Below are 14,004 nucleotides of genomic sequence, written 5' to 3' on the forward strand. Positions count from 1 at the left end.
TTCAGAAGAGGAAAGGTCAGCCAATCTGGGCACAGCTGTAAGGTAAAGGTAAAGGTTTCCCTTGCTCGAAAGCCAGTCGAATCCGACTCTAGGGTTGCGGTGCTCATCTCTGTTTCAAAGCCGAAGAGCCAGCGCTGTCCGAAGACGTTTCCGTGGTCATGTGGCCGGCATGAGTAAACACCAAGGGGCACGGGACGCTGTTACCTTCCCACCGAAGTGGTACCTATTTATCTACTTGCAATTTCTTGCTTTCAAACTGCTAGGAGCTGGAACTAGAAACGGGAGCTCACTTCGTCATGCGGCACCCGGGTCTTGAACTGCTGAACTACTGACCTTCCACAGCCTGCAGTTCAGCGTCTTAACCACTTGAGCCACTGCAGCTGTGAGCCATGGCAAATGAATACCTCTGAAAAAACATTGCTAATGGCCGATGTTTGTCTTCTGTGCCCCTGCGGAAAGGCTTTCCGGGAGCATCTGATGTGCCACGGTCAGAAAGAGGATTGTGGACTATAGATGCCCTGTGACGTTTGGGGGTGTGTGTATGTTACTGGATGTGGTATCAGAGCATCAGCAGACACTCTGGAAATCCCTTCAATAGTACCCAGGAGTTTTCATAAACGCCAAAATCACCTCTTGGTTTTCGGAGGGTTGTGGCAGATAACGTGTTCTGCCCCCCTCTTTTTCTCCTGCCAGCCGGGAACGAAGGGCTTTTGGGAGGGCCCAGCTGGGGGGAGAACGGAGTCCCTGGGCCATGGGTCTGATCCGGCAGGGTGTCAGAACCCACAGCCAACAACGAAGTACACGCATTCAGGAACGGTTATACTTTTATTGCAGAGCTATAGATGCAGTAACATAAGCACTGTTAGGAATGGCGGCGGCCCCATGGGCATAATAGGATATAGGGTATTTGTATGCACCCCCCCCCCCATGGTACTGGCCAATTAGGCACCCTCCCACACGCGGGATTAGCTAGGAAATTGTTAGGTGGCTAAAGCTGAGAACCAGGAGTGTCTCACGGTACCTAGGAGACAATACAACCTCCTCCTGCACATCTGTAGAGATAAGCGTTTCAGCGAACGGCAGAACAGCATAGAAAGGAATGTAGCAGCAATTAACAAGATGCAGCCTGAGCTCCCCAACCCCCATGGCAGCATAGCTGACACAGGGGTGCTGTCCTGTTTTAGAACTTTAGAGATCACAGAGCAAATTTCAGTCCTCACGGAAATCTCAGCGGGTCAGCAGCATTTAGAAACCCCCAAGACTCAGCAGTTCGAGACCCGAGTGTGCCGCATGACGGAGTGAGCTCCCGTCTCTAGTTCCAGCTCCTGCCAACCTAGCAGTTCGAAAGCAAGAAATTGCAGGTAGATAAATAGGTACCACTTCAGTGGGAAGGTCACAGTGTTCCGTGCGCCTTGGTGTTTAGTCAGGCCGGCTACATGACCACGGAAATGTCTTCGGACAGTGCTGGCTCTGCGGATTCGACTGGCTTTCGAGCAAGGGAACCGTTACCTTTAAGACTCATGGGTACCTGGTGCTTCGCCAATGGTTTCCTAAAAATCATTACAAATGTTGTGGAGTATGTCTGTTGCAAAGTTTCACAGCCCTGTGAAGGAGGTTGCATGAAGCAGGATTCAAAGAAGCAAACAAACTAGGGAGTCGAGCCTAACAACCTTTCCTCCTCCTTTTTCTCCCTCTCAGGCAGTGGACAGGTGGTGTTCCGCCATCATCTTGGCAGAAGTCTGGAAAGAGCTGCTTCGCCTCCAGTCCAGGTAGAGGAGATGGGGGGAGGGCTTTCACAAGGGGGGCTTTTGCTCCTGCAGTTCCTGCTAAGATGGCCGAGGGGACGGGGCTCTGAATTCCACTCCCTTTGCCCATGCCAAGCTCTACGTTCTGTGGCCTCCCCCACTGCCCCTTTCCAGTGGGCCTTCTCTACCTGGCTTGATCTCTGAGGAGGGAATCTGCTTCTTCTTCCAGCGTCCCTTTTCCTTTGAGGAGGTGGCTGTGTATTTCACCAAGGCAGAGTGGGCGCTCCTGGATCCGGGCCAGAGAGCTCTCTACAGGGAAGTCATGCTGGAGAACTATGGGAGCGTGGCCTCTTTGGGTAAGGATCTTTCACGGGTGACAAAGGTGTGAACTGCTGCCATTGCGAGGAGGCATGAATCAAAATATTGGACACGGATGATGAATACATCGTTTTCAGGCCTGCCCCACTACCTGCCCCCTGTGGGTGGTCTCGAGGAGCTGGGGTGAAAGTGACGTTCAGCATGGCCCGGGAGAGCAACCCAAGCCCCCTGGCTGGCCCAGGGGCAACTGAGGCCACTGTTCTGGCCATCACTTGAGCCAGGGAGGGTGTCCTGGGCTGGAGACAAGGAGGGGCTGAGAGGCCCTCAGAAAGCGGTCTGTGACCCTTGCGTGTCCACCCCTGTAAACTAGCACAATCATCTTTCTGCTAGCAAAGAGAAAACACTTGTATTGTGGGGTATTAATTCCCTGAGATCGTAAACCTATGTCTATTAGGGCCACAGGAAGTGGTGGTGGCTACAAGCATGGACGGCTTCAAAAGGTAATTAGATAAGCATATGGAGCAGAGGTCCATCAGTGGCTATTAGCCACAAGGTATAGATAGGGACTCCGGGGCAAGTGATGCTCTGTCTTCTTGGTGCTTTGGGGGGGGGTCAACAGTGGGAGGGCTTCTAATGTCCTGGCCCCACTGGTGGACCTCCTGATGGCACCTGGTATTTCTGGCCACTGTGTGACAGAGTGTTGGACTGGATGGGCCTTTGGCCTGATCCAACATTGGCGTCTCTTATGTTCTTATTAGGGTCGAGATACAGACCAACGCTCAAATGAACAGTATCAGTTTCTTAAACAAGAAAACAATTTTATTACGTTCACAGAAAGAGAACTAGGCTAGGTCAGGTAAATAAAAATAGAGGCGCAACAGAAAAGAAATAAATGCACATGTGAAGTACAAATACGGTTTAAATCCTTTCCCTCACCAACGTCCTGCTACTAAGGGAAAAAAATAAAAGGGAAGAGTCAAAGGCATACAAGCCTGTTGTTTGAAGACAGCTGGGTAGCTCTGGAGAAGCACAGCAGAATAGAGTGGGAAAGGAGAGAAGCCAGCTGTACAGTTGGGGTAACAGGATGGGATCCAAAACCTGCTACAAATTGGAGGGCCTGAGGGAGATTGCTTTTTTGACCTTTCCGCTAAGATGAAGGAGGAGAAAAAAGGTGGAATGTGGGAGTGCTGAAAAGTCCATCACTCTGGAGATGAGCTAATTCGAAAAGGTTTTTTGTGTGTGTGCATTATGGAGGGGAGGTTTTCTTCTTTTGCATTACAGGTAAACGTATCCAGGAGAAGTGTTCCTTTGGGGAAACTGAGGGTTTAGATAGGCAAGTAGATGGCTGAGTTTTCATGATGGAGTGGGGGGAGAACTCTTTCTGTCTAGCACTTAAGATGAAGAAGAAATGGCGGGGGCTGGCCCGTCGTTCATTGTGTTGATTATTTGGGTTGTTATTCAGGCCAGGTGATCAGGAAGGGAACCTCTTAGGTCCTTGGGGAAAAGGCCCTTCGGTGGACTCCCACCAGATATGGTTCTTGCACGGTTAGTGGAGGAGTTACTTCACATTCCTTGCTCACTCTCAGTGTGACTCACTGTCGTTTTGATATCTGCATGATCCAGACTCCATTTTTCATTGCTAGGACCCTGCTAAGATGTGCCAAGTGTACAGGGATCCAAAACGGAGGTCCCCAGTGATGGGGACTCCCGTGGCATTGGGTCAGATCCTGATTTCTCAGTTGCCAACCTTTACAACACACCGTTCCCCTGGAATGGGATTCTGGCCATCCCCTCTGACCGTGATCTGGTATGGATTCATCCCCATTAAACTGCTTCAGATTGTGGGCTTTGATCCTGACCATGTTTCCATCCTTCCAGAAGAATTTTTCCTCTTCCTTGGAATCCTTTCCCATATAAGAATGACTGCTTTTTCTCTCTCTGTCAGCCAAAGAAGCCAGGAATGTAAGAGAGACCAGGGCGGAGACGCACAAAGGCCTTTCACCTGGAGAAAGGCTGGAGAGTTTCTCAGGAAAAGAGGGTATTTCCTTTGCAAATGAACCTGCTGTGAGTTGGTATCTTTCACGGTTATTTCAAAGGAATGGGCAAGGTATAGGAATGGAGGGTTTCTGCTCTCCTTCTTGGCATCTCTTGGTTTGGTAGGGTTAGGAGGGAAGGAAGCCTTCTGGGACCTGAAATCTGGAGGCTCAGAAGCTCCATCTCGGCCTGACCTCAGTGGTAGGTCTTGAGGGACTGCGATATCCATAAATATGGGATATTCTGGGGAGGGGGGGTTACTTAAGAACACCCAGGCTGAACAAAGCAAAAGGGGCATCAACGATTCTCTTCAGTTGTCACCTAGATGCCTTAACCCCCCCCCACCTTCCAAAAACCATGGGGGGTACCCTTTGAATTGTGGTGTTCACTTGGTGAGGTCCTGGCTACTCCCTCCCCCACAGGAGAAAAAGAAGTTCTACCAAAGGAAATGAACACTTGTGAATGAGGAGTGCCTGATTGGTGGCCTGGCTTCTTGCATAGGTGCTGATTGGACCTCTTTCTGTATTCCAGCAGTAAATGTAGAGGAGACAGATGGGGAATTCCAGGTGTTCTCTTTGGAAAAAGCCTAGAATGAAAAGGCTAAAGGAAACTTCAGAAATAGACCACACAGCAGGCAGGAACCCACTTCTAACCTGTCTATTATTCTATATGTCAATGTACAGCAGGAACAAATCCCTGGAATGCTTTGAGTGTGGATAGAATTTCAAGTGCAAATCAGACCTCCTTGTGTGGGTGCTAACGAGATCTCTCTCTGTATTCCAACAGGGGATGATCAGAGGAATGAGGAAGATGAGAAACTGCATCATCTATTGCCAGATGAAGTCAAGAATGAAGACCTGAAAGGAAACATCAAGAATCAAGGCAGACCCAAGAGGCAGAAGGGAAGCCACACAGTCCAGAAGAGGGATCAATCAATTCCTTGCCAAGGGGGGGATTCCTGTAAATTAATTCACATGGTGGAGGAAGCGTACAAGTGCTTGGAGTGTGGAATGAACTTCTCAGATCAAACCCAATATAATATGCATTTGCGAAAGCACAGTGGAAAGAAGACCCATCAATATCTGGAGTGTGGAAAGATCTTCCTTTGTAGAGCAGAACTAATTGGACATCTAAGAACACATGGAGCAGAGAAACATTATCATTGCTCAAAGGGTGACATGAGTTTCTCACAGGAACAGCATCTAAGAATCCACAGTGGTGAGAAACCTTTGGAATGCTCAGAGTGTGGAAAGAGATTCAGTCAGAGTGGCCATCTTCAACGGCATCAGAGAACCCACACAGGGGAGAAATCTTTTGAATGCTCAGAGTGTGGAAAGAGATTAAGTGACAGACTTAACCTTCGACAGCATCGAAGAACCCACACAGGGGAGAAACCTTTTGAATGCTCAGAGTGTGGAAAGAGAATCAGTCAGGGTGGCCATCTTCAACAGCATCAAAGAACCCACACCGGGGAGAAACCTTTTGAATGTTTGGAGTGTGGAAAGAGATTCAGTCGAAGTGGCGAACTCGTGCTGCATCAAAGAACCCACACAGGGGAGAAACCTTTTGAATGTTTGGAGTGTGGAAAGAGATTCAGTCAAAGTGGCAATCTCATGCTGCATCAAAGAACCCACACAGGAGAGAAACCTTTCGAATGTTTGGAGTGTGGAAAGAGATTCAGTCAGGGTGACTATCTTCAACAGCATCAAAGAACCCACACAGGGGAGAAACCTTTTGAATGTTTGAAGTGTGGAAAGAGATTCAGTCAGGGTGACTATCTTCAACAGCATCAAAGAACCCACACAGGGGAGAAACCGTTTGAATGTTTGGAGTGTGGAAAGAGATTCAGTCAGGGTGGCCATCTTCAACAACATCAAAGAACCCACACAGGGGAGAAACCGTTTGAATGTTTGGAGTGTGGAAAGAGATTCAGTCGAAGTGGCGATCTCGTGCTGCATCAAAGAACCCACACAGGGGAGAAACCTTTTGAATGTTTGGAGTGTGGAAAGAGATTCAGTCAGGGTGGCCATCTTCAACAGCATCAAAGAACCCACACAGGGGAGAAACCTTTTGAATGCTCAGAGTGTGGAAAGAGATTCAGTGACAGCCGTAACCTTCAACAGCATCGAAGAACCCACACAGGGGAGAAACCTTTTGAATGCTCAGAGTGTGGAAAGAGATTCAGTCGGAGTGACCATCTTCAACAGCATCAGAGAACCCACACCGGGGAGAAACCTTTTGAATGCTCAGAGTGTGGAAAGAGATTCAGTCGGAGTGACCATCTTCAACAGCATCAGAGAACCCACACCGGGGAGAAACCTTTTGAATGCTCAGAGTGTGGAAAGAGATTCAGTCGGAGTGACCATCTTCAACAGCATCAGAGAACCCACACCGGGGAGAAACCTTTTGAATGCTCAGAGTGTGGAAAGAGATTCAGTCGGAGTGACCATCTTCAACAGCATCAGAGAACCCACACCGGGGAGAAACCTTTTGAATGCTCAGAGTGTGGAAAGAGATTCAGTCGGAGTGACCATCTTCAACAGCATCAGAGAACCCACACCGGGGAGAAACCTTTTGAATGCTCAGAGTGTGGAAAGAGATTCAGTCGGAGTGACCATCTTCAACAGCATCAGAGAACCCACACCGGGGAGAAACCTTTTGAATGCTCAGAGTGTGGAAAGAGATTCAGTCGGAGTGACCATCTTCAACAGCATCAGAGAACCCACACCGGGGAGAAACCTTTTGAATGCTCAGAGTGTGGAAAGAGATTCAGTGACAGACGTAACCTTCAACAGCATCAAAGAACCCACAAAGGGGAGAAACCTTTGAATGTTTGCAGTGTGGAAAGAGATTCAGTCGGAGTGACAATCTTCAGGTGCATCACAGAACCCGCACAGGGGAGAAACCTTTTGAATGCTCAGAGTGTGGAAAGAGATTCAGTCGGAGTGACAATCTTCAGGTGCATCACAGAACCCGCACAGGGGAGAAACCTTTTGAATGCTTAGAGTGTGGAAAGAGATTCAGTCACAGTGGCACTCTCCAAGTGCATCAAAAAACCCACATGGGAGAAACCTTTGGAATGCTCAGAGTGTGGAAAGAGATTCAGTTGAAGTTGCACTATTCATCAGCATCAAAAGGCCCACAATGCGGAGAAACCTTTTGAATGCTCAGTGTGGAAAGAAATTCAGTAGGAGTTTTGTTCTTCAGCAGCACTGAAGAACCCATATAGGGGAGAAGCCTTTTGAATGCTCACTGTGTTGAAAGAGTTTCAGTCAGAGTGGCTGCTTCCAGAGCATCTAAGAGCCCACACAAGGAAAAGCCATTTAACACCATAGCTCATTAAAAGAGCTTTTCTTTTATTTCACATATAAAAGAGAACCACAGACCATATAAAGTATTGACACTATATTAACTCTTGTAGAAAGTGTCAATCTACACAGAAACCTTACCCTAACCAGGAAGAAATGTTAAAAATGCTCAGACTATGAAAGGAGCTTTACCCATGTTTGAAGCCCTCACTAGTTTCTTCCTCTTCAAGGTCTTCCACCACTGATTTTCCATCTTTATTCACCTTTTGTTGTTTTTTCAGAAAGTCCTTGGCCTTTTGGACAGAGTCAATTTTAGTTTTCTTTAAAGTTAAATAAAAGTCTTTTTGGGAAAATCCATTTATAGGTAATTGATTTATTTGGAAGGAAAGAAGTTAATTCTTTATATTGCCGTCTTCGTTTCCGGATCTCAAATGGAATGGAATGTCTTTTTCCTCCAGGAAGGGCACCAGGACGCCAATATCTGAAAGCCACGGAAGGAAGCCGGATGACAACTAGCCCGGGTGCTGGTAGGCAGTCACCACCCTGTAGACAATGTGGCCCTAGTCAGGTTAACTGGTTGGTTAGAACCACTATGTAAACCGCCCAGAGACCCTTCGGGGTCAGTGCGGTATATAAGCCGAAGGTATAAATAAATAAACTTCTGCACTCTCACAACAAAGTAGGCGAGTTCCTCTGTGTTGCCATCAAATGTGGCCTCAATCAGGTCTTTGGGCCATGGTACCGCTTGGCCCCATGGGCTGGCTGGTCTTGGGGCAGGTGCCAGGGCGTTGTCGGGTCTCTGGGGGAGTACTTCCCCAGGTTGCGCAGGTACTCCCGGTCCCGGCACCTGCGGGGCCGCCTGCCCTCCTGGCCCAGCAGGTCTTTGATCGAGCGCGTCTTCAATCTACTGTGACCAAGTCAGGGATTGCCTGGATCACGTCCTCCAGCAGTTGCTGCAGCTGTTGGATGTTGTGGTCAGCTGCTTCCACTCGCTCCGTTAGGTCCTCATCTGGGGACACCCGGCCACTTCACACCTTGGTTCAATCAGTCACCCACGATGGAGCCACCGGCTCAAACTGGCCTCCGAGGGGGGGGTAGCGCTGCCGCCATCCCTTGGTCGTACATACTGTCCCTGGAGGAGGCGCCCAACAGCGAGTATGTCTCTTTCGTCACATCGGGGTCGAATTGGCTCCAGCTGGTGCTGGGCCTGTTGCTTTGCCCATGTCGGGTCCTAGAACTCTGGGGAGTCAGGAACAGATGTGCTGAGGAGTACTTTGGGATGGTCCCCCCTGCTTTGGTGGCCAGAGGTTGAGTAGACACCGGTACCGAAGCTGTGGTCACCGGGGGACCTGTCCCTATATCCGGATCTCCGGGCTCCTCATTTTTGTTTCCATCAAGGATTTGCGGTTTCCCCTCTCCGTCGCTCATATCGGGATGGCTAGATGCGCTGAGATGGAGAATGAGGGATTCCTAACAGTATGTCAGGTCCCACAGCATCAACCGAGTACACACTTGCAAAAAGGTTATACGTTTATTGAAGCCATGAGTACATGTACAGGATCACTGTTAGGAATAACGGGGGACCTATGCGCATAAGAGGTTATAGTACATTCAAAATAGTGCTGCCCAATGAGCATGGTTCGCGCGCGTGCCAGGAGTGGTTCCCGTGCGCGCCAGGAGGCCTGAGAATTAACTGCCTTTCCAATCATAACAGGTACGAACTTCCCACGGCTAGTTAGGCTAAAGTCAAAGCAATCCAGCAATCTCATTTGTAACTCCTCCTGCGGCCTTGAGAGATACATGGTACGGCGAAGCGGCAATTAGGCATAGGGAATGGAATGCATATGGAAGAGGAAACAGAGAAACATTTGGCAGCTTGCTGACATCTGGTCACCACAGGGGCCAAATTCCTTCGTTGGGGAGGCCTTGGAGGATTGGCAACAGGTGCCTTGACTGTTTGCCTTCTCCCTTCCTGGGACTCCCCCCTTACAGTAGCGTGGTCTAAGGCGGTTGGGGGAACTGTGTGGTTCAGAGAACACTACCAGCTTCAAAGAGTAAAATATTTATTAAAAAGAGGAAAAGGTTACAAGCATAATTTTAGCGCAGCACCAAATCTGCAACCAGAAGGACAAATAAAACTTGGTTATAATCACATCCTTCTTTCCCTGGTTCTAAATTTACTCTACTATATGTTGAAATAGAGTAGGCAATTTCAAGCTTAGAAAGTTACAAAAGGTTCTACAGGTGTCTCGTCATCTAAGGCTCTCTGCAGTCAGCAAGCCAGGCCACATGGCCGATGGCTCCTGGTCTGCAGAACAGAGCTCAGCAGTCTGTCCTCTTCCAAAGATCAACACCAAGAGGCCCTCCCTCCTGGGAGCAAGCACTTTTATTAAACCTCAAGCTCCACCCATTTTACATCACTCTCCACCAATGCTCCCTCTAAGCTGTGGAGTCTTGTGAGCAAAAATTCTGCTTTGTGAGCTACTGGCATTAAAGTTGTGAGCGAGCAATTTGGCTGCTGCATAAATTATTTTGCTGTGGAGCCATCCCTTCCTGAGCTACGACAAAAATGAGTGAGCCGGAGGCTAAAAAACTGAGCTAGCTCACACTAACTCAGCTTATTTATTTATTTATTTATTCAATTTATATCCCGCCCTCCCTGCGAACAGGCTCAGGGCGACTTACACAGTTGGTACGATACCAATAAAATCACGTTAAAACAATTTAAATACAATTTATCGTACAACATAGGTGTTCATAATCCTTCATTCATTGTGATGGCATACTGTATATATTACTGCGGACAGTCCAGCTCATAATCTTAACCAGGCGATAGTATGGCCAGATGTTGGGCCAAGGGCCGGGCTCATTGATGGTATTGGTCAGAGCGGCTCCTAGTCAAAAGCCTGGCTGAAGAGCTCCGTCTTGCAGGCCCTGCAGAACTGTAAAAGGTCCCGCAGGGCCCTGATCTCTTCTGGGAGCTCATTCCACCAGCTAGGAGCTGTCACTGAAAAGACCCTGGCCCTGGTGGTGGCGAGCCTGACATATTTCGGGCCCGGGAGGGTCAGTTGATTCTGTGACCCCGACCGCAGTGCTCTCTGGGGTATATATGGGGAAAGGCGGTCCCTCAGGTATGTCGGACCCTGGCCATATAGGGCTTTAAAGGTAAGCACCAGCACCTTGAAGCTAATTTGGTATGCTATTGGCAGCCAGTGCAGTGCCTTCAGCGTGGGCTGGATGTGCTCCCATCTGGGCAGGCCCATCAAGAGCATTCTGCACTAGCTACAGCTTCCGGATTAGCAACAAGGGCAGCCCCATGTAGAGAGTGTTACAGTAGTCTATTCTCGAGGTGACCATCGCATGGATCACTGTGGCCAGGTTGTCGAGGTTGAGGAAGGGAACCAACTGCCTCATCAGCTGAAGATAGTAAAAGGCCGACTTGGCAGTGTCTGCTACCTGGGCCTCCATTGTTAAGGAGGTATCCAGGAGCACTCCCAAACTCCTAACCACTGGCGCTGGCACCAAGGGTGTCCTGGCGAAGGTCGGAAGTGGGACCCCCGCCCTCAAACCACCCCGACCCATACACAGGACTTCTGTCTTCGCCGGATTCAGCTTCAGCTGGCTCAAACTGAGCCAACCAGCCATGGCCTATAATGCCCGGTCCAAGTCCTTCAGTCTGGAGTCCGACCGGCCGCCCAGCATCAGATAGAGCTGGGTGTCATCAGCATACTAGTAAAAAGCAAATTATACAGCACACAGTCTATAAAGCCACAAACATCAAAAAACAACAACTGTGAGCTGAGAAGCCCGCAAGTAAAAAGTACAAAGAGACTTTAATACAGTGAAAAAGAGCATAAGATAAGCCACATCAATAATACATGGGAGTAAAACATCCTCAATGATGAAAAACAGTCAAATCCCGAGAAGATTTCAACACTTTTCCTAGGTAAATACTAGTGTTTCAAACTCCTGGTCCTTCTTCAGGAACATGGAACTGTAAAATACAGAATTGTACAAGTATAGCATACAGCAATGCTTAATGACAATGTAGCTTCTAAAACATGCTTAAAAATTACTGTTATACAGAGTCTCATGTATCTTACCAATATAGGAAGTCTCATACCAGTTTTAATACTAGTGACATCCCAGCCCATACCTCCAGGCTATCTGGGCAAGGGGGCACATATAGATGTTAAAGAGCATCGGGGAAAGGCACTGCCCCTTGAGGCACTCCGCACTCCAGCGGGTACCTCCGGGACTGCTGTTCCCCCTAGTGCCACCCTCTGTCCCCGACCTTGGAGACCATTGCAAGGCAAGCCCCTGAAGGCGAGGCGGTGGAACAGCAGCTGATGATCGACCATGTTGAACGCAGCTGACAGGTCCAACAGCAGCAATACTGCCGACTCGCCCCGATCCAGATGCCTCCGGAGGTTGTCAGTCAGAGCAACCAATGCCGTCTCCGTCCCGTCTCCCGGGCAATAGCCGGACTGGAAGGGATCTAACATGGAGGTGTCATCCATGAAGCCCTGTAACTGTGTCGCCACCGCCCTCTCAATTAATTTGCCCAAGTAGGGCAAATTGATGGGAGCTGCGGTGGCTCAAGTGGTCAAGACGCTGGACTGCAGGCTGTGGAAGGTCGGTAGTTCAGCAGTTCGAGACCCGGGTTGCCGCATGACGGAGTGAGCTCCCGTCTCTAGTTCCAGTTCCTGCCAACCTAGCAGTTCGAAAGCAAGAAATTGCAAGTAGATAAATAGGGACCACTTCGGTGGGAAGGTAACAGCGTTCCGTGCGCCTTGGTGTTTAGTCATGCCGGCCACATGACCACGGAAACGTCTTCGGACAGCGCTGGCTCTTCGGCTTTGAAATGGAGATGAGCACCGCAACCCTAGAGTCGGACTCGACTGGCTTTCGAGCGAGGGAACCTTTACTTTTACCTTTTTAGGGCAAATTGAAAACTGGCCAGTACTTGGCCAATTCGGCCGGGTCCAGAGATGTTTTTTTTTTTAAAGAGAGGGTGGACCATCTCTTCCTTGAGTGCCCCCAGGAACAGCCCTCAGAAAGGGACTTGTTGATAATTTCCCTTGGGGCAAATCACCAAACTCTCCCCGGCCTCCCACGTCAGGCCGACACACTCAATACCCATGATCTTTGGCAGCGGGAGCGCCTTGAAGGAGTAAGCCTCACGGATGAATAGTGCCACTCCTCCCCCCCCCGCCCCCTAGTCCACGATTGGTGAAGGACCGAAAACCCAGGAGGGGCAAGTTGGGATTGAGCTACCATCTCCCCTTCCCGCACCCAGGTCTCGGTCATGCACGCCAGGTCTACATTCTGCTCTCGCATGAAGTCCCAAAGAACCATGGTCTTATTATTTATAGACCTGGTGTTACACAACGCCAATGTCGGACGGTGGTTAACTATCCTCGCCCCACTGCCAACACCCAACACAGCATAAAGCAATACCGGTGAATCTGAGGAGAACGTCAAGCACACAGGAGCTGAGAGCAGCAGGACTGACAGCTACTGGTCCAAAGGGGCCAGGAAAGAGAAATAACATCGGCACACTGATGGTGGGGGCCCCCCCAGTGTAATCTGCCACCTACCCTTGAGACCCCCAGGACTGACAGGCCTAGAGCAGACTTACAGGTCGACAACTGCCAGAACTGTTTACCCCTCATTTGTTTTTGGCTTGGTTTGTTCCTGGTTTGTTTTCTCTGTCTTTGTCCTAGTGTCCGGTAGTACTGCTTGTTTATGAGCAGGGGTCATTTCCTGTAGGAGCGTACAGGAGAGGAGCTCTGGCAGTAAAGAGCCCAGGGGGTGGGCACATGCAACAAGCCCCACCCTCTGCTCCCAGCAGCCCTCACAGAGCAAGAAGCAGCCAGGTAAGTTGCAGAGGGGCCCCCCGGTCCAAAACAGTCCAGTGGCACATTTAAGTTTTGTTCAGGTACAAGCTCTCCCTCCTCTGTGAGGACAGATCTGCACGTTCCCCCCCCCCCCAATAGCTAACAATCCAAAACAGTCCAGTGGAGCCTGAGCGGTGGGTGTTGCCTTCTGACACACTTCCGGTGGTGTCAGGGGGTGTGGCATATGCAAATTAAGCTGAGTTATGCTAATGAGCTCCAGCACCTCTTTTTCTACGAAATAACCCCTGTTTATGAGTCACAGCTACTACCCTATCTACCCTGAGTTACTAACTAATTGAATTTATTAGCCTGCATATTAATCACTCTATTTGTTAACATTTTGACTAGGAAATGAAGTTGTCCTTTTGGGGACCACCCCCAGCCCTCTTCCAAACACAGCAAGCTTGATGACTTTTTAAAACTAAGTGCTAGGACTCACAATAACTTTAAAGCTCTCCAGGCTAACAGACTGTTATGTCCGCTGACTGCCACCACGGGCCAGCGAATACCCCCTAGCTTGACTCTGTAGGAACAGTGGGGACTTGTACCAGTAAACCATGCTGATCACTACATCTGTCTCAGCCCCGCCCCCTGCTTCCGGCCACCCCGCTTCTGGCCCTCATTCAGCCAGGAGGAGGCAGGAGAAGAGGGAGGGTAAGTTGCTTCCTCCCTGCCTCTCCCCACCCCTGCCTGCCTGGG

The 14,004-nt window shown here is 49.5% G+C and overlaps 1 pseudogene; it reads left to right on the plus strand.

Moving 5' to 3' along the window:
• The first annotated feature begins 4,974 nt into the window (after positions 1-4,974).
• Positions 4,975-7,663, plus strand: LOC107124585 (annotated as a pseudogene).
• Positions 7,664-14,004: the final 6,341 nt, after the last annotated feature.

The sequence above is a fragment of the Gekko japonicus genome, unplaced genomic scaffold, assembly GCF_001447785.1.
Source record: "Gekko japonicus isolate JY-2015 unplaced genomic scaffold, Gekko_japonicus_V1.1 scaffold1053, whole genome shotgun sequence".
Taxonomy (NCBI): Eukaryota; Metazoa; Chordata; class Lepidosauria; order Squamata; family Gekkonidae; genus Gekko; species Gekko japonicus.